At 48.0% G+C, this 20,295-nt stretch overlaps 1 long non-coding RNA gene across 7 annotated transcripts in view; it reads left to right on the top strand.

The window, feature by feature from the left end:
* The first annotated feature begins 5,665 nt into the window (after positions 1 to 5,665).
* Positions 5,666 to 20,295, top strand: part of LOC108352451 (uncharacterized) — a 30,272-nt gene continuing 15,642 nt past the window's right edge. For 2 of the 7 annotated variants that reach the window (XR_010056536.1, XR_010056533.1), the window contains exons 1-2: positions 11,302 to 12,050; positions 13,989 to 16,163. This is a non-coding gene — a long non-coding RNA (uncharacterized LOC108352451). Of the gene's footprint in view, positions 6,702 to 11,295; positions 12,051 to 13,988; positions 16,164 to 20,295 lie in introns of those variants that run through there. The other 5 variants (XR_005491987.2, XR_010056534.1, XR_010056535.1 and 2 more) reach the window with 5 other exon arrangements.

The raw sequence follows: 20,295 nt of genomic DNA, 5'->3' as shown, positions 1-20,295 counted from the left end.
TTCATCTCTGCACATTTACAGGTTGTTATGAATATTCTTAAGGGATGCGTGTGTACAGGGCTCTAGGTGGGCAATTATATCTTATCAATCAGATCAGAGGTTATTGTGTTGTGTGTTCTTTCGTGTGGCGATTTAATTGAATTCAAGAACGTCTGTGGTGGCTGGAGACATTAGACCACCATGGAATTGGGATGTGTATGTCTGGCATGGTGGCAACCTACCTTGGGAACTAGACGGGCAGAGAGATTGATGCCAGTCTCAGAGTAGCCATCAGCAGTGTGATATGGGATGGAGCAAAATGGGCGAGACACTTTGCTGACCGAGATGAAGGTACCTAACAGATACCTTGGGGCACTGCGGTGTCAGACCTAGTGTGGGATAAAAGACAGCATTTTTTAAAAAAAAAAAAATAATTTTCCGGCAACAGGGATCAATGCCTGAAGAGCTATGCCCAAGTTCGTGGTCTGGCTTCTATAGGCACACACATACCACGTGCACACATGATTACATATATGAACACGTATGCAAATAACCCTCACAGGAGTAAAGCAGCTTCAGGCCAGAAGATGAGGTACTGCATCCAGATTCTCGTCATGGCTAAGAGATGGGAAGTTCAAGGATGACCTTGCAGAATCCAACACCCCATTGCCCTACAACCTGGTTATTAGCAGGATCACTTCTTCTCTGCGTAGCGTCGGGGTTCAGAGCTGTCAATCACTGTGATCAAGGTTGGGCAGAGTGACACTCTCAATGCATCCTCAAGGTCTACCCCCTGTATTGCCACCCCCGATCTTGAGCTGAACACCCCCGCCCCTTCCATGCCTTCATTTGGAAGACAAAATGTGGGGTTGGAGTAGGTGCCTTGCTCACGGAGCATTCAGAAGGCAGCCAAGCACAACTCGAATATTTTCCATTTTCTTGGTGAGCCTGAACTAATGGGTTAGCCCATCACGATTCAGAGAAAATCAATACTCCCCCTCCGAGGCAGCAGCTCCTCCCTCTTAACCCTTCCTACAGGTCTGGACCGGGGAGCTCCCACGATGCACTGGAGTCCTTCCTACTGCTGTGGGGTGGGGGTAGGGGGTGCAGTTCTGTGTTTCCTCTCCCAGAACGACAGCTGAGACCGCTTCCCCTCTTTGCCCTGCCACTTCTGGGATGGATCTGCTTTGAATCATGATGTGACATTACTCCAGAGCTGGGATCCCCTTTAACGAAAGGCAGAGCGTGGTTTCAGGGCTCATTCTCATCTTGGAGTCATTCCACCCCTCCATCCTCACCCGAATCTGGAGCAAGTCAATAAATAGAAGAGTGAAGAAGGTGTTGATGGCTCTGACCACCCCCCTAAGGATGCCTCCCACACCCCATCATGTCATCCCGGGAGACAGAGTCCTGCCACAGAACCTGGACCGAGAATTTGAAAGCCCTTTCTTCTTTGGCCCTCACACCATTGTTTCAATTAGGATCAAACAAACCCCATTAATTCTGTTAAAAGCTTGAACGTGACTGGGCCAGAGTTCCAGCGTGAGTTGCCTGGCCTCAGGGGCTCATGTTGTGTCTGGCTGGTCCCCATGACAGCCCATCACTGGCTGCAGTACCTGTCTCTGAGTGATGCTGATGGGGTTCTGCTCACCTGCCCCGACAGCGGCAAGATGATGGAACTTTACAGAGAGACAAATTCGAGTGTGAAGGATGCCATGATGAAAGAAGAAATGGAGGCCACATCCAAACTCCACACACACCCTTTATTCGGTGAAGCATCCCCACTGAGTGCGACACAAAAACCCACACTGAGAGTAATTTCTAATCTTGATTTCTTTACACATCAATCACCCTGGGCAGAAATGGCAGCACTGTGGTGCCACATGATGAGGCGTGCTCCATTGCCTCACATCCTACTGGGTAGAGTGGAGTCACATGACTACAATTAACAGCAAGGGAAGCTGGGAAATGTAGTCTTTAGTCGGACGACCCTATGTCAAGCTGGGACACCCCTTTGGCCCAAAAGATTGTGCACCAGAAGACGAATGTAAGTTTTTTTTTTCTTATTAAATCATATTTAAACTAGTACTTAAATAATTGTCAGTACCCCATGTTGTATTTTATGTATACGCCCAGGCGGGTGTGGCTGGGGGATGTATGTCCTGTGTACAGTGTCCTATATGAAGGTTCTATATATCTATATGTCCTATATGGGGATGCATGCTTATCATCCCAGCTCAAGACAGGAGGATCGAATGTTCAACGTTATCCTGGACCACATAATGAGATCCTGCCTCAAAACACCAAGAGGGGGTTGGGGATTTAGCTCAGTGGTAGAGCGCTTGCCTAGCATGCGCAAGGCCCTGGGTTTGGTCCCCAGCTCCGGAAAAAAAAAATTTAAAAAATAAATAAATAAAAAACACCAAGAGGGGGAAAATCTTTCTAGATAGCTTATATTACCTAACAAAACAAACTGCTCTGTTAACTTTGTATTGCTTATGTCTTAGCCAGTAAAAAAAAAGGGTCACAGATGTCAACACATGTCTGTCCCTATCCTACCATGGTTGGCTAAATGCATAGAGGAGAGCCCCAAGCACGTAGAGAACCAACTCTTTTTCTACTATAGATAATACTTAGGTGTGAACCCACCCTCTCCCCTCAGTTATTTTGATAATTAAAGAAGCCACGAGGGACAGTTTAAAAATAACCTATTTAAAAGATATGGGGAGGGCACAATCCTGGGTTCTTGGAGCCGGGTGTCTTTGGGTCAGTGTCAATTCAGGAAGTAGGACCCTCCAAGGGTTATGGATTTTGGGGAGTACTGTTGAGAGAGTAAGGTCTAAAAGGAAGACTCAAAGATCACAGAGAGGCTGGCAATCTGGCCTGAGGATGGAGGGAAGCCTGAAGGGACCACCTGTGGTTACAGTCAGACCGTGGAGAAGGCCGTGCAAGGTTATTGACCTTTCATGGCTTTACTTATGAACTGTGCCATGAAAGAGGTGGCCAGAGTCAGAGGTCAGGAGTCAGGGGTCAGGGGAGATGGTCAAGAAATAAAGTGTCCAGTGTGCAAGCATGAAGGCCGGAGTTTGTGTCTCAAGAGCCCAGATAAGAAGCCTGGCATAGTTGTCCATGCCTGTAGACTCAACACTGTAGGGCAGAGACAGGCCGGCCACGGGAGCGCACTAGCCAACCAGTGGAGCCAATTGGTGAATTCTAGATTCAGTGGAGAGACCCCGTGTCAAAGAATAAGGCTGAGAGCCATTGAGGAAGACACCCCATTTCAGATTCAAACTCTAAATGTCCCCAAAGGAAGAACTCATTACTGGGTTTGGTTTTGTTTTGAAGATGGTGTTTCATGTAGCTCAGGTTAGCCCCAATCTCCTTATGTAGGTGAAGGTGACCTTGAATGGTTAACCACTTCTAACCAGCACTACCAACCCAGGGCTTCAAATACCTTAGGCGAGCATCCTGCCAAGCTACCCCCATAGCTCCAGAGGGAAAATTTAACGTTTCTTTACCCCAACTTTCAAATCTCATCTGAAATTTAGTCTAAGTTTGAGCTGGAACTTGAGAAACCCTCACACCTCTGGGTGAGGATGGAGCAACTGGATCCCTGGTGGAGGTTTCTTTGGGACAAATTCTGGAATTTATTTTTCTGTAAAAAAAAAAAATTCTTTTTTTGCTGTGTTGATTTTTATTCATTAAACGTGGGTGTATACACATTCCCCACCCCCAGTAACTCCTGGAAGCCAAACGGAGTCATTATTATTTTATTTTGCATAGCCCTCACTTTACAACCTAGCATGGGCTGCTCAGATTTAATTTCCTTGGGGACACCTAGGGCCTGTGGCGTTGAAGGACGCTGTTCCAGGGCGGAATGCAAGCCGCCGTAAATGATTTGGGGCTCCCGTGCCAGTTCCTCATTCCCCACTATAAATGCACCACACGCCCAGCGTGCTTGGAAATAGTTGATTTCTGGGCTGTGTAGACATCCAGGCTATGCTCACTATCCAAGTACCTTAGGCTGTCTGGATCCCCAAATAAATGATCCGTGAAAGAAGCAACTGCTAACAGAGAGGTTGAATTCTCCAGTATCTGGGCTTGGTTACTTTTCTCTTTGCTGTGACCGAGTGCCTGACAAGCAACCCTTAAACGGAGGAAAGGCTTATCTAGCTTACAGTTCAGAGAGGTACAGTCTCTCATTACAGGAGAGCCATAGCTGCAGGCAGAGCGTCATCAGACCTCATTGCATCAGAAGTGAGTGAGAACAGAGTGACCAGGAAGGGGGTGATACGGGAGTGGGCCAGGCTAAAAGGAAGCTCCAAGTCTTCCAGCAAATCCCCACTCCAATTCTTCCCCAAGGCTCCACCTCCTATCTAAAACCTTCTCAAACAGTGCCACCTGCTGGAGACTGCGTGTTCAAACTTAGGCCTGTGGGGGATATCTCAAATTTACAATACTAAGAACAGAACTGAGGCACACAGCCCTCTAAGGTAGAGAGAGGGGGAAATGTGATGCAGAATGCCAGACAGTTCATTCATAAAAATGTTATTCTATAAAAATGTAGTTCTAAGCCAGGCATGATGATGTATGTGATTATTCCCAGCAATCAGGAAGCAGAGGCAGGCTAAACTTTGAGTTCCTGTCCTGCCTGGTCTATAAGGGGAGTTAGTTCCAGGACAGTCAGGGCTACAAAGAGAAACAGTGTATCAAAAAACAAACACACAGACAAAAAGTTATTGCTCGTTGCTATTGACTTTCTCTTGTTAAATAAATGTTCACTTTCATGTGTTACTCTTCAGTCATCATCTTGTTTGCTTAAAAGTGGGATTCCTAATTAGTATAAACCCCAGGCCCTACAAATCTATTTAGGTAGTGTGTTAGGGATAGTGACACAGGAGAAGAGATCAGGGAGACATTTTCAAGTACCTTGTTTATGGGAATTTAATTAATTTATTTAAAAAGTTAGACATTTATTATTTACTTGTATGTGGGCAAGCATGTGCATATGTGTGCAGTGCCCTCGGAGGCTAGAAGAGGTCTCTGGGTCCCATAGTCTGAACCCTGGTCCTCTTCAAGAGTAGTAAGTATTCTTACCCACTGGGTCATTTCTCCAGCATGGATTTAACACAGGATTAAAGAATGATCTGCTCTACCAGGTACTAAAGAGAAGCCTAGATCCTAAAAGTAGACAGGTTAGTATCTTGTCCATGTATCCTGTCTGTCATGAACCACATTTGGACCAGGAAACAGCCCACTGAAAGGATTAGTTTCCACTCGATTCTCCTCTCTTGCTCGAACACTTTTGATGGATTTCCATTACCCACAGATTTTAACCAGGCTCTATCCTTCTTACCCATATCCTCCCCAGTTCTTTTACACAGTCCTGTGGCTCCAGGGGCCATTTTGGGCTTTTATGTCTCATTAAGCATATAAGAGCTAGACTTTCTGAGCCCTAAACCTGCAAACCCACCTATTAGCCAGTGTTTTAGACTCTCCCGAGCAGAAGCAGTTATAGACTCACAGGCTACACCTGGAAATAAGCCCATCTAGAAAGACTACATTTCCCAGGCTTCTTTGCATAACCATGTGACTAATTCTCACGAATGAGAGGTACATAGTTAAATGTAACTTCTTGACTGTGCCATCTTCCTCCTAACAGGGTGGGAGTCGTAGGTTGGGGTGACTGAGATATCCAGTGCACAGATCCCATGCCTCTCACTCTGTAGAATGACTCCAAGAGCCGAGGTCCCTTAGGCCTCAGATTCTTACTGGGCAGAGAAGAAAAGGTGTGTTTTATTTAAGTCCCGATTCCTTTGGCCATTGCTGGCGTGGCTGCGTCTCTTTCTTGGCTAGTAACTGCCTCCTTTTGCTTGCTTTGTTTTGCCTTTTGGAGGGTAGATTTAGGAAAGGTAGGCAGAATGGATCTGTGAGCTTGGGAACCTTTGATAGTAGGAATAGATACCCCAGCTTCCCCCAGTTTGGTACAGCTGCATGCTCAGAGCTCAGAGCCCAAGCCTTCTAGAACACACTTGGTTTTTTTTTTTTTTTTTTTTTTTTTTTTGCGGCCGTCACTCCACCAGCCACCACGATATTTCAGGCACAATAAACAGGGCCAGTTATTGCCATGGTAACTTCACACTTTGTAGGAAGGAAGTTGGAGCTTGGACAAGGGGCAGGTTTTCCCCCAAGGGGAAAGAAACAGGCTGCTTGGACTCTTCTCTGAGTGGACTGGGTTGGCCCCCTCTCAACTCGGATTAACGAGTGTCAGGCTTCAAGACTAATGGGTTGGGGATTTGCCTCGCTGACTTCTGGCTCCTTCCTGGTAGTTTCTGGGCCTCCCTTCACCACTGCAGTCACCGAAGCATGGCAGTAAGTGGGGTTGGGTGCGAAGGCTCCACCCTACCACAGAAATCTGGGGATTGCCCTGCCTAGCCTGCGGCCAGCAAGGAGCGATCAATGCTGGCTCAAGCCTTCTCCCTGTCCAGTCCTCATTTATGGGCAGGGAACAGCTGGCCTTATAAAAATAATTGAACCTACAGTGTACATTGACTGAGATTCAACTTCTAAATTTTGCACGGTGCCTGGCAGACTAAGCCAAGCCCAGGATCACCCCCACCCTTTCTCATTTCCTTAGCAGAGTTTAGAATGGAATTATCCCCGAAAGGAGGCAAACGGAGAGAACCCATCAGAGCTGAGCTCTCACAGCCACTCTGCCCCAGGTAGGTGAACTCAGTGTTCTTGCTGAAGCCCCAGGGATTCAGCAAGCATCATGGCTGCTGTGTTCTCTGATTTGGTGTCCTGAAATATCATACCGTACCCTATAAATATGCTCACTTGTTTCCTGTTGATTTAAAAAAATAAAATAAACCTGACTTGATTTAGGGCTCCTAAATTGGACAGCATACTTTGGCCTATAAAGTTTGTCGAGTGAAAAGTACTTCACACAGGGCCTCAAAAGGAAATGGTGTAGTGCATATTAGGTAATTGGAGGAGAATTTAATAATGTCACTGTTTATGAAAGTGCGAGTAGGAAGTTTGGATATTCTGTTGGAGAATGTTTTATGTTGAGTAATAGAAAAAGGTGTGTGTGTGTGTGTTCATGTGCATAGGATGTATGTACTTGTATGTAATGTGTGTGCATGTGTGTAAATGCATGTGCATATGTATATGTACATGTGTGTACATGTGTGTGCAATGAGTATATATGTGCATGTGCATATATGTCCATGTGCATATATGTGTGTACTTGTGTACATATGTGTGTGCATATGCATGTACATATGTATGTGTGCATGTGCCTATGTATGTCTATGTGTGTGTGTGTAGTGTGTGAGTATGCATGTGTATGTACATGTACACATATGCTCATATGCATATATATATGTATAAGTACTTGTGTATATGTGTGTGCATATGCATGTGCATATGTGTGCATATGCCTATATGTGTATATACCTGTGCATGTGTGTATGTGAGTATGCACTCCAGTTATAGACAGATGAGAGAATGTGACTGTCCCTAGAACATACACAAGTGGGGAACTTGCTTGGAGATGGGTCTGCCTGAGATGGGTCATCATCAGTCTCTCTAGATGAGCCAGTCCTGCTACCTCCCAAAGCAGATCTCACCTATTTATCTGAGTTTCTTTATAATGTACCAGGAAGGTTGGTGATGCCTCGGTCAGCAGCTTCCGGATGCCTGGTGCATGAGGTGGAGACACTTGTGGTCATGCTTATTGTCACAGCAGCCAGGAGTCAGCCCAAAGGCCTGTCCTGAGCAGAATGAATAGTTAAAGAGTGCCACGTCCGCACATCAGAGCTCCCATCAACAGGAAAACACAGATGAATTATAGCCTCGCTCTTCAGAGCTGGAAACCATCCAAGATGGAATGCTGAGCCCAAATGCAAGCATACGGACCGCTTGCTCATTTGTAAAATGCGAAAAGGCACACAAAGACAACATGTTGTGTAGAGACATGGGGGCATGGGGTCTAATCAGTGAGAGAATAAGGAAGTGATGGCCACAAAATCTATGGAGCTCAGCCGAGGGTTCCCCAGTACAGGGACCCCTAACAAAACAAGGTAGACGTTGCTTCTCAGAAAGATGGCTTTATGGGGGAGGGGCTCAGGCGGACTCAGGAGACACTTTCAAAATAAGAGTGCAGCAATCCTGAGACTCAGGTGACCTGAGTTAAGTCGAAGGTGACGGGTATTGGATCTTAATTCATAAGCCTGAAGCTGAGCCTCTGCCCCAGATCTCTTTCATTGGTTGGATTTCAGAAATGCAGGGAGGTGAGGAGGTTTCTCAGGAAAAGGGGCTGCAAGTAGATGGTTTGTTTTCTGTGCAGTGTTCCAGCGACTCTTAGCGTGTCAGGCACTGTCCAAGGTGCTGGCAATCTAGAAGTAAACAAAACAGACTGGAAATCTGTCCCTGAGTGTGTGACGGTCTGTGTCATGAAGACCAAGACAATTGCATAAAAGTGATAAATACGTTCCCCACCTCTTTCTTCATAAGTTTTTTTTTTAAATTATGCTCGTCTACGTCCACCTAAGCGTTGTGCTGACAGACACCAGAAGGGGGCATTGTAGCCTCCAGACCTGGAGGTTGCTAGTAGCTCTAAGCTACCTAACAGGGTGCTGGGATCTGAACTGTGGTCCTCTGCCAAGGCCACAAGCACTCTTAGCCAATGAGATGTCTTTCTCGGCCCTTGAATAAGGTTTGAAAAACATCATGTGTCTTTGTAGCATTTAACAGGGACGTAGAATCAGCAGAGAGAAGCCCTTGGACAGGCCTTGAGGGGTGGTCTTAATTAGGTTGATAGAAGTGGGGAGAGGGGTAGGAAATGCCGCCTCTCCTTGCCCTACCCCTTGTTTAGAACCTGTCCCTGATGGGCCTGGGAACAAGGTCAAACTTGTCACACATACAAAGTACAGCCTTTGTTGTGCTTGCTTTCTCTTCCCTAGACAGCAAGGTCCCATCAGAGGTATGTAGCCAATCAGAAAGAGCCACACATGAGGCTCTGTCCAGTGACCTTGGGTACCTATGAATTATAGGAGCTGAGGACACGGAAAAAGTTATGCAGGAAGAGAAGGGGAAACACTGCATGTTAGCAACTTGCCCTCAACACCAAATGGATTGGCAGAAGAACCTTCCAGAAACATGTCCCAGAACCCGCAAATGAATGTCATGACCAAGGATGGGCATTGTCCATGTGCTCCTCATTATGATGGACAAAATGGATGTCTTCTCCATCGTTATCTCTATAAGTATCTCCATGGTAACACTGCCACCATTGCCTTTAGTCAGAGGAAAGGTGAAAGCCAAGGGTGGGGAGATGGCTGGGCAGTTGAGGATACAGCAATGCGTTTGCAGAAGACCCCGGTTTGGTTCTCAGCACCCCATCAGCTGGCTCACAACTGCCTGCAACTCCTCATCTGGGGGATCTGATGACTTCTGTATTCTTCAGGCACCTGGTCGGTCTGTCTGTCTGTCTGTCTGTCTGTCTCTCTCTCTCTCTCTCTCACACACACACACACACACACACACACACACACACCCCACAGACACAGACAACACATATACACCACAGACATAGACACACACATACCACACATATACACACCATATACACACACACCATACATACACAGACACAGAAACATCAACATACACAGACAGACAGACACACACACGCACACACACACACACACACACGTGCGTATGAACATAAAATACATCTTAGTATAAGAAAATGTAACCTCTCAGGTTGACTGGGCAGCTTTGAACGGAAGGAGGACTTTTTGTGTATGCAAAAAAACAAAAACAAAAAACAAAAAACAACCCTCTTAGCTACAGCCAACATTGGTCAGAATTTTTTCAGTTTACATTTTGAGTGAAAGGAATTATTTCTCAACTTATTTTTAAGAACTACTTAAAAAAATTTTCCCCCATATCTATGTTCACATGGGGTGGTACTGGCCTTTGGACCCAGGATCTCACATATGCCAGGGGAGTGCTCTAAAATTTACTTTAAAATTAAATTCGTTTGAATGAATTATTAAGCTGAAATACTAAAAATGAGAACTGGGGCTGGAGATCATTAGCGTTCTCACAGCATGCACAAAGCCCTCCAGCACAGAAGAAGTGAGTCATGGTGTCATATGCTGTCATACCCCAGCACTCGGGCGGGGAGGCAGGAGAATGCGTTATTCAGGGTTCTCCTCAGCTGCACAGTGACCTGGAGGCTAACCTGGGCTACATGAGATTTTTGTCTTTAAGAAAAAAAAAAAAAGAAATCCTGGTCCAGGAAAATAAAAATCCTGCCCCCTATCCCCAGATCTGCACTGCAAACATTTAAGTTCTAGAGATGTCAGAACGCACCATGTTATGATTCAAGCAGGCACACTATGTGAGACCAAGTTTCTTTATCCTTTCTCCACCTTGTGCCGTGCCCGGGGAAGAAGGTGTGGGATTCCTTTGCCAGTTCTGGAGGAGGCTTAGACAGTGAGGGATGCCAGCACCCCAGGCCCCCAAGCCTAGAGTTATAATATCACTTTCATTTCACTAGCCCCCAAGCACTGCCAGCTCCCTCCAAGGTATCCCTAAGCCCCACCCCCAGCTTTACAAGCAATGCCTTCATTTAAATATTCAAATGACGCAGATTAAATTTGATATACTTTCCTGCTGGGACCCTAGGAAAACATGGTAATCCTCATCTTCTCAGGCAGGCGTCTCCAGCTTGACCCTGCTGCTGCGACCAGCCACCTCCTGGTCCAGGCTGTGGATGACACAGAGATCAGCTCTGTATTAATGAAGATATATAGTTTCCTGTAATTGTTTGCTAATGATAAAAATAAAGTTGCAATGAAGATGCTTGTTCCTTTGCACACATGTGCGCAAGTCTCTAGAAAAATCCCTCCTTCTAGGTCAAAGGGTTCACAAGACTCAAATATCCATGGTAAATGTGCCCGCGGGAAAGTCCGCTGCAGACTTTTTCGTTTTTTATTGAGTGCTTCCTTTGAAACTCAGTTTTCAGAGATTAGCCAGGGACCACGGAGGAGGACTGACCCCCGAGGATGGTGGGAAAGACAGTCCTAGGGGCTCCAGATGCCAGCGAGGTGGCCCCAGCCTGGCGGGCTCTCATCCCTGGAGGCCGTGCCTTCTTGTGGAACACAGACAGCACCGCTGAGCTGGGGAGAGGGGTTGAAAGTATAGAGATAAATGCTAACCTCCAATGTAAACACTGCGGAGGGCTGGACGCTCTCTGAATGCGTCATAATCCCTGACCCTGGGAGGGGATGCGATAGCTGAGGAGACCACGGCTGGAGCTGGCCAGGGGAAAGGGAGATTGCGCGAAGATGGGAAGACACGGGGGCCAGGAAAAACCATCCTTCATGAGCTTGACAGCCCTGGGAGCCGACACAGGGGCTTACTGAACGGGACTAAAGGTTGAAGCCGGGGCTTCACATGGGCTGAGGGACCCCTCCTCATGGGTCAGATGAAAGCCTCATTTGGGGCCTATCCAAGGCAGTGCATAAGCCAGAAGCTGACCCACTGATAAGTTGTTTTCTTTGAGACAGGTTCTCACATATCCCAAGCTGGCCTGGAACTCACCATGTACCCCAGGATAGCCTTGGACTCTTCATTCCCCTGCTACCACCTCCAGTGTGCCAGGGTTATAGTCAGATACAACTGTCCTGGTTTATGTGGTGCTGGGCATTGAACCCAGGGCTCTTAAATGCTAGGCAGGCTCTCTACTGACTGAGCCACACCCTCAACCCACCTTCCTTCCATTGGCAGTTTGTTCCCAGGGCCTTGACCTTGGCTACAGCAAGTCTACTTCCCTATACACACCTTGGTTCTTCATTTCTGTCCATCTCTCTGGGATCAGAAAGCGGGATCATGTCTCTAAGACAGTGAAAAGGGAGAGGAAGTTGCAGCAGGCAGCTAGGCTCAAGCAGATGCAGACTCAAAGCTCGGTGCATTCACTTTCATCCTGGGTGGACCCTCCCTGAGCCTCCATCCCGACCGGAGTATAAAGATGGCCACGGCCCCAGAAGAACTGCCAGGTTCAGTATCTATACACGATATATTCTTAGTAAGCACTGTGAGCTGTGTCTCCTCTAGATATAATGGGTTGTTTGTAGACCAGAGTCTACAGCTTTCCCCGGGCTGCCACGATACTTGCTTGCCAGACTCTCCTGTGAGGTCACCGGCTACTTCTCAACCAAGAGGTGGCATCTGACGGATTCTCTAGAGCGTGGGCTGGCTTGCAGACCCACGTAGAACCAGTGCCTCAAGCTTTAGCGTTCCAAAGGCCCTGCCTGCTTCCAGCTCACCCTGTAGGACCCCAGCTTCTAGGCAAGGATAGTACCAATAGTATGCAGACACCCCAGACCAGACAACGCCGGCATGTTTAGGGTGCCCTCCAGATCATTCTGTCCCTCGGCCCCAACTCCCTGTGGTTCAAGTCATTACCACCCACGTGACTTCTCATCTGAAGCTCTGAATATTGTGGTTTCATCAGGCAATCCCACTGGTACAGTTTGAATCTGGGGTGAACCCCAGAAGCTCACATGGTGAAGGCTTGGGGGCTGATCTGTGGTACTCGTGGGAGATGATGAGCTCTTTAGGGGCGGGGCCTGATGGGAGGAAATTAGGTCATCGGGTGCATGTCTCTGTGGGGATATTGGGACCCTGAACTCTTCCTGTCTCTCTTTGCTTCCTGACCACCAGGAGGTGACCAAGCTGGTTCCGCTGAATACCCTGACCAAGATGTTCTGTGTCACCACGGCACCAAGTGAAAACTGTGGTCAAGCAAAGTCTTTTCTCTGAATAAGGTGTCTGTGTTTAGTGTTTCATCACAGTGATAAGATGACTGGTCCGCCATTGGCGCTGTGTCTAATTTCCTACCCAGAGAGTCTGTGAGCTAAGCAAAGTGGCCAGTGTTCATTGGGGGGCAGCATGGTGCCCAGCAAAGGGGAGCTGGGGTATGAACTGATGCGGTTCTAATTCCCCAAACACAGCTTGGTCCAGCACCCCTTACCCCCATGCTGCTGTGGTAGATTCCAGAAACATAAACGGTCCTCCTGCCTGCCCCAAGGGGTGCTGGGAACTCAGGGCTTGCCACTGTATCCGTCATTTTGCCAGGGGTTGCAACAAGGGATGGGGATGACAGGAAGCTTCCTGAGACGATAATGTCTCCTCTTCCTGCTCTCTCTCTCTCTCTCTCTCTCTCTCTCTCTCTCTCTCTCTCTCTCTTCCCCCACCACACAATATTCTTCCCTCCTCAGCCTTGTCAGAGCACGGCCCTCAGTCACATTTATCATGTAGCACGGATGTCGACAGCTAGAAACACCATAAATAATACAGGTGACAAAGATGGCCAAGCCACATCAGCTTAGAACAAACCCCAGGCAGATCCTAGGAGTGCTTCACTATCGACAAGTGAATGTTGTGTAAGTCGTGTAGCCAAAGATGACCCCAAACTTAGGATCCTTCTGCCTCAGCCTCTCAAAGGCTGAGAATATAGGTCTGTACTGCCATGCCCAGGTTAAAGGGCCTCCCAAAGGTCTATGTGGTAAAGCAAGAGACCCCAGCATGGCTCTGCTGGGAAAGGTTGGAACTTTTAAGGGGTAGAGCTTAGTGGAATGTCTTCTGGTCAGTCTCTGGGGGTAGTTTGTTTTGTTTTGTTTTGTTTTGTTTTTTGAGACAGTGTCTCACTACGAAGACCCAAGCTGACCTTGAAGTCACAGAGACCCACCTCCTGCTGCCTCCTGGGTGCTGGGATTAAAGAAGTGTGGCACCTAGAGGGCCAGGGTGTGCCCAGAGCCCAGTCACTTTCTGTCTTTTACTTCAGCAGTGTGTTGTGGTCAGCTCCAGTGCACACTTCTACCACGGTGCCTTGCTTCAGCACAGGTTCCCAAACAACTCTGGGCCCGTGGACACCATGAGCCACAGTGAACATGGTCACCTTTTAAAGGGAGTATTTTTTGTATGTGTTACAGTGACGGGACGCTAACCTCGGTACTGTCTGAGAACAACTGTCTGAGAATGGCCTGTGCTGTGACTGACCGTCGTATTAGCCGACAACAGTATCCGCGTAAGAACCCTCCAGCATGCAAATGACAGAAACCCTCAGACCGTCTGAAGCGTCAAAGACAGTTGATTGGCTGCATCTAAGGCGTTTCTGCATGCGTGTGCGTGTGTGCGTGCGTGTGTGTGTGCATGTGTGTGAACGTGGAGGCCAGAGGTTGTCAACGTCAGGTGTCTTCCTTGATCACCTTAGTTTTGAGATGGATCTCTCGATGAACCTGGAGGCCAGCCATCAGCTAGACTGGCTGGCTAGTGAACTTCATGGGCCTTCCTGTCTAGACTCCCTCAGTCCTAGGTTTGCACACTGCCATTGTGACAGCTGTCTTGTTTTTATTTCTTTCCTTCCCTCCTTCCCTCCTTCCCTCCTTCCTTCCTACCTCCCTCCTTTGTCCCTCCCTCCCCCTCCCTCCCTTCTTCCTTCCTTCACCCCTCCCTCCTTCCTTCACCCCTCCCTCCCTCCTTCCTCTCTCCCTCCTTCCTTCCTTGTTTGTTGTGTTGGGGATGGGAACTCAAGTCTCCACCTTACACAGCACACACATTACAGACTTGAGCTACCCCCCCCCCCAGCTCTCAAACACTCTTTTAAGCAATACTGTCTCTCAGGGTGGGTAAAGCTTGGGATTTCCTCCTTCGAAGCAGTCAGCTGGCATTTGAGGGCGTGCCATGCAAAATTAATTTGCAGGCTCAAGTTGGGTATGCAGGGACCAAGAAGGCTTTGGGAGGCCACACCCCACCTGAGGACAATGTGTACCACACTTACCTGGGCGTCAGGTGGATGGTTGTTTTCTCTCTACCCCTGCTATTTCTGTTATTTGCCCCTCTGCCACCCCCTACCTTAGCTTATATTCTGTTTTATGTGTATGATACTTATATGTCTGCATGCCTGGTGCCTGTGGAAGCCAGGAGAAGCCATTGGATCCCCTGGAACTGGTGTTACCAATAACGGTGAGCCATCCTTTGGGTGCTGAGAAAGCCCAGGATCTCTGGAAGCAGCAGCCAGTGCTTTTAACCACTGAACCATCTCTCCTGCCACGTGTATTCTCTGCTTGTCTTTAGTTTTACTTGGGAAGCATCCTTTTAGGTCTTCGTTCTTCCAGATTCGAGTGTCTGAATCCCCCAATGCTGATCGCTTGTGACATGTGCTGTGGGCTTGGCCAGCCCCACAGCTGGCGGCAAGCAGCCCATGAGTCTTTCAGCTGTGACAGCCCTGCTAAGAGGTGAGGTCAGAGGAGCAGGTCCCAGCCACCTGCACCCCAAGTCCTGCAGTCTCTGGGGTCCGGTCAGCCTGGTGCCCACTGGGCTGGTCCTCTCTTCGTGACTGTGGCTGGTAGCCTGGGAAGGAAGAGAGTGGGGTAAACCACTCACCCCCACGGCTGCCTTCCGAGGCCAGCCAGCTCGCTGGGCCATTAACCAGGCAAGCCACAGCAGCAATAAAATTAATTTCCTTTCCTAATATATACAAGACTTTCTTCAGGAGACTTATGGAGCGATTTGATCAAAGTGCGTAACTGGTATTCTTGTGCTATCACTTTCAGCCCCTTAATGCCCTCCTGTCAAAACAAAATCCTGAAGAAAGGCTTTGAGTGGAGTCACATGGACATAATGGGTTTCTAAAAGAGAGTCCTAAGCACTCGCTAACATATACAGAGCCGACTATTAGATGGCGGGTGCATTGTCCTTATATTTTAATGTAAACATACTTATATTAGGCGGGCGCTTCATCCCTCTGCAGATGCAGAGGGGCAGGGTGGGTGGGGGAGGGGGATGGCTTCAGTGGGACTGCCAACCAGGGGAGAGTCCACTAAGCAGAGACGTGGAGGGAAGGTCAGAGTCGTGAAGGGAGGAGGGAAGCAGAGGAGACCTATCTGGATATTCTTAATGACACAGATGCCTGGCTCCTGGGTGACACTTTGAACTTTTTTTTTTTTTTTCTTTTTCCAAGGAGTTTCCCACCTCGCCTGCTCTGCCCTGCAGACAACCTCTGTGAGTCCCTCTGTGACTGGGAAGGAGAGGGGACCCATTTACTTGGGTGGGTAAACTGAGGATCAGAGGAGGCTTCCACATCCTGGCAGGGACCAGATGCACAGGTGAGATGAGGAGAGTTGAACGGAATTCCTTATATCCGATCACAAACCGTAGGCAGGCTTGTGTGTCTGTAATCCCAGCATACAAGAGGCAGAGCAGGAAATGGAGCAGTTCAAGTTTAGCCCCCTGGCTACACAGAAAACCTTCTTCAAACAAACAAACAGACAAGCACAACTAAATAAAACCCTGGGGTCATGTCAAGAGAAAATCAAGTCTTTGTCACCTTGAAACTCGAATGGACAGAGTGACAGGGTTTCCAGAACGTTCTGAGAATGGATACCTAAGAGGAAAGTAGGCAAAACCCAGCATGACACTTTGACACAGGTTCCCAGGACACACAGGGTGAGGACGGGCAAAGGGGAGATGGAGATTTTCCAGCCCACATTCAGAGCGCCAGAAAGAGTCAACCTTAGGTCTCCTGCCACCAATCTGGGGGCCTCTGGTGCAGCCAGAGGCAGGAGCCAGGAGGAGAGATGAGGTTCCAGGTGCACCACACGGCAGGGCTTGGAACATGACTGAGGCTGAAAACTCTGCCTGTATTTTCCACACACCCCCAATGTTGTGTTTTCCACATCTCCCCCCCTTCCCTCATCCCTGTACCTTGCCCTGGGGTCCGTCTCCTGGGAGGCACCATATTTTAGCTGAGCCAGTGCAGATAAGATGCCGGGTGCTTGAAGCCTGGATAAGAAAGGACTGGCAGCTGGTGGTGATTCATCCCTGCTCTTTCCAGCCAGCTGATAGAACATAGGTCAGCCTTCCCTTGACTCAAGAGTCCCCATTAACCCGGGAGGTGCCACAGCCCCCTACCTAGTATGCTTACCAAGTACATACATGGGTTTCCCGTGCCAAGTAGTCCCTTGTTGAATCCTGTATCCTCACTCAGGATGGAATCTGCACTTGTAGGCAGAGGTAGGGAGTAGGTGAGCAGCGTTGAGTGGCAGGTCAGAGCAGTGGTTAGGAGCCTCCAACTTCAAATCCTAGCCGTGCCACTGCCCATGTGTGGGACCTTGTAAAGACATTTGGAGTGTCGCCTTTCCATCCATGTGACAAAATATCTGAGAGAAATATCTGAGAAGGGAAAAAGATTTGCTTTAGCTTTGGGTTCCAAAGGTGTCTGTCCCTGACTGCTAAGACTTGTGGTGAGGCATGCCTGAAGCATGTGGGAAAAGAAACTGTTCAACACACACACACACATACACACACACACACACACACAGCTAAAAGACAGACACACAGAAACAGAGACACACATACATACACACATACACACATACCTATACACACATACATATACACACATACACATACATATACACATATACACACATACATATATACACATACATATACACACATACACATACATATACACACATACAGATGCACACATACATATACACAAGTACACACATACAGATACACATACATATATACACATACAGATACACACATACATATACACACATACAGATACACACATACATATATACACAGATACACATACATATACACACATACAGATGCACACATACATATATACACATACACACATGCACATATACATATACTCAAGTACACACATACAGATACACATACATATACACACATACATATATACACATATACACATACATATACACATATACATACACAGAGAGAGAGCTAAAAGACAGACACAGAGACAGAGACACACATACAGAGAGACAGGGCACATTGAGAGAGAGAGAGAGAGAGAGAGAGAGAGAGAGAGAGAGAGAGGGAGCAAGTCCCTTTCTAGGTCATATCCCTGGTGTACTGACTTCCTCCTACTGGGCCCCACTTTCTGAAGGTCTCACTGGCCTCCAATAGAACTCCAGGCTAGGCACCCAGCCTCTGACTCACAGAGACCGAGAAAGGAGAATCATGACTTAGAAACCAGCCTGGGTTATATACTGAAACCCTGTGCAAAAATAAGATAAACAAATTAAACAAATAAATAAAAGCCATAACACCTGGTCTTGCTAGGCCTCAGTTTCCCCACCCACAAGTGTAGTGATCATAGCATCTGCCTCAGAGATCTTGCAAAGGAAGAATACAGCCCTCCCTTCAGAGGTTTCTGACATCGACTCCTGCTGGGCTCAAGAAATGGCCAAAGTCACATGCACAGGAGTCTCCATGGACAGGAAGTGGAAGGGCTGGTGTTCAAAATTCTAAATTCTTTCTCCCTCCCCTCCTCTCCCCACGAGACAGGGTTTCTCTGTGTTGCTCTGGCTGTCCTGGAACTTGCTCTGTAGACGAGACTGGCCTAAACTCAGAGATCTGCCTGCTTCTGCCTCCCAAGTGCTGAGATTAAAAGTGTGCAGCATCACTTCTGGGCTTAAACCATCCTCCCAAGGGAGGCCTGGAGACCAGTATGGCGCTGGGGCTGATTTGGAATGCTTGAGTCAGGACTTTAATGAACAGTGGTTAAACACAGACACTGCTGGAAATTAAAGCTGAAAGTTGTGTCTACGTTTTACCATTGGAATCCCACCACTTTGGAGCTGAGGCAGGCAGGCAGATCATAAGTTTGAGGTCTGCCTGGACCATACAGGAAAACCCAGTCTCATGAAACATTCCATTTTATAAGTTTACAATGCCACGCTGGAGGCGGAAGTGATTAGTCGGGACTCATGGCTTGCTCCGTTCTTAGGTCATGCACGTCCACTGCGCCTGCGCAGTAACGGCCCAATGACAGGTCGCTGATTCCCCCAGCTCCCTGCAATGCCACCCCAGAAGTATTTATAGCATACATTTATAACACGCGGGCTATAACATGCAGGCAGATGGTGTTTATCAGGGGCCTGTTGCGGTTTGTATTTTTCCTCCCTTGGGAGACAGGTGTTAAGATTTATCCTCTGCCCTGGCCTAAAACTCGGTCTTCTCCTTTTGTATGAGGATTTCCCCCAGTTTTTTTGCAGGAAGTTTTGTTTTGTTTTGTTTGAGACAGGGTCTCTCCGTGAAGCCCTGGCTGTCCTGGAACTCACTCTGCAGACGAGGCTGGTCTGGAACTCAAGAGATCTGACTGCCTCAGCCTCCTTAGGGCTGGGATTAAAGGCTCATGCTACCCCGTTCTGCTTTGTAAGAAAATTCTTATTCCCTGGGCCCTGAGCTCTCTGCTTTTGAGGGGCTGGGCAGGATCATCTGCCCTGGCATCCTCTCCTTTCACTCGAAGGAGCTTGGAGCTGGTGAGGAAGCCTGGCACAGTCTTTGTGCTGGGTTGCTGTTTTCCAAGTGGTGGTTAGCTTGTGAGATCAGGTTCAGCCTCGGGGACTTCAAAGTCATGGGCAAAGACCTCTTTGGCTTAGAGGGTGGCAGTTTAGAATCCAGGACAGAAGGCAGGGTGTGGGGCTAGGAAGATGCTGGTCCCTTGGGCACTGCCAGTGCCCTCTCTGCACTAGTTTGCCCCCCACTTTGGGTAAATTCCTCGTCGGGTGATAAGCTGGCTCCGTCTCTGAGTTTTCCCATCCTGCTGACAGTTTTAAACCAATAGATTTATGAACTTTTAAGTAATAGAAATATTTAAGGGCAGACGGGTCTGTCTTATCTGTTAAGACAGGGACACTCCTCTTCGGGGATGGGGGAGGGGTAAACTCATAAAAAGGAATGAGGTTAGTGATTCCCCAGCATAGGGGGCTTCTGCTGCCCGGATGCCTTCCTTCCTGCCCAGGCGCTAGCCTGGCTCCCGCCTTCCAGTTTGTTTTGGGTGTTTTCCCCAGCAGGTTTTATTCTTGGGCCAGTTGGAATCCACAGGTCTAGATTACCTCCATTACTCCAGAGACCAATGAAGATGAAGGGATGATGGTGGTGGTGGTGGTGGTGGTGATTATGATGATGGTGGTGGCTAGCATGTATCCAGCACACATTGTATGCTCAGCACCACAAGCTGAGAGCTTCATCTGGAAAAGCCCAGGGGACAGGCAAGTGGGCTCAGAGAGTGAGGTGACCTGGCTTCTGTGGGGGCCTGAGGCTTATTTAACTATGGAGACTTTCTCATAGAAAAACAATGGCAGCATCTTAGGACTGCCTAACAATACCTTCCAGGTTCCTTCCCAGAGTCTCAAAGGAACCTGATCTAGCAAGGCACCTGTAAGTTTGAAGTTTATGATATTTATT

This window comes from Rattus norvegicus, chromosome 12, assembly GCF_036323735.1.
Source record: "Rattus norvegicus strain BN/NHsdMcwi chromosome 12, GRCr8, whole genome shotgun sequence".
Taxonomy (NCBI): Eukaryota; Metazoa; Chordata; class Mammalia; order Rodentia; family Muridae; genus Rattus; species Rattus norvegicus.
Note: the sequence above shows the minus strand (reverse complement) of the source record. Positions and strands in the feature narration are given on the sequence as shown.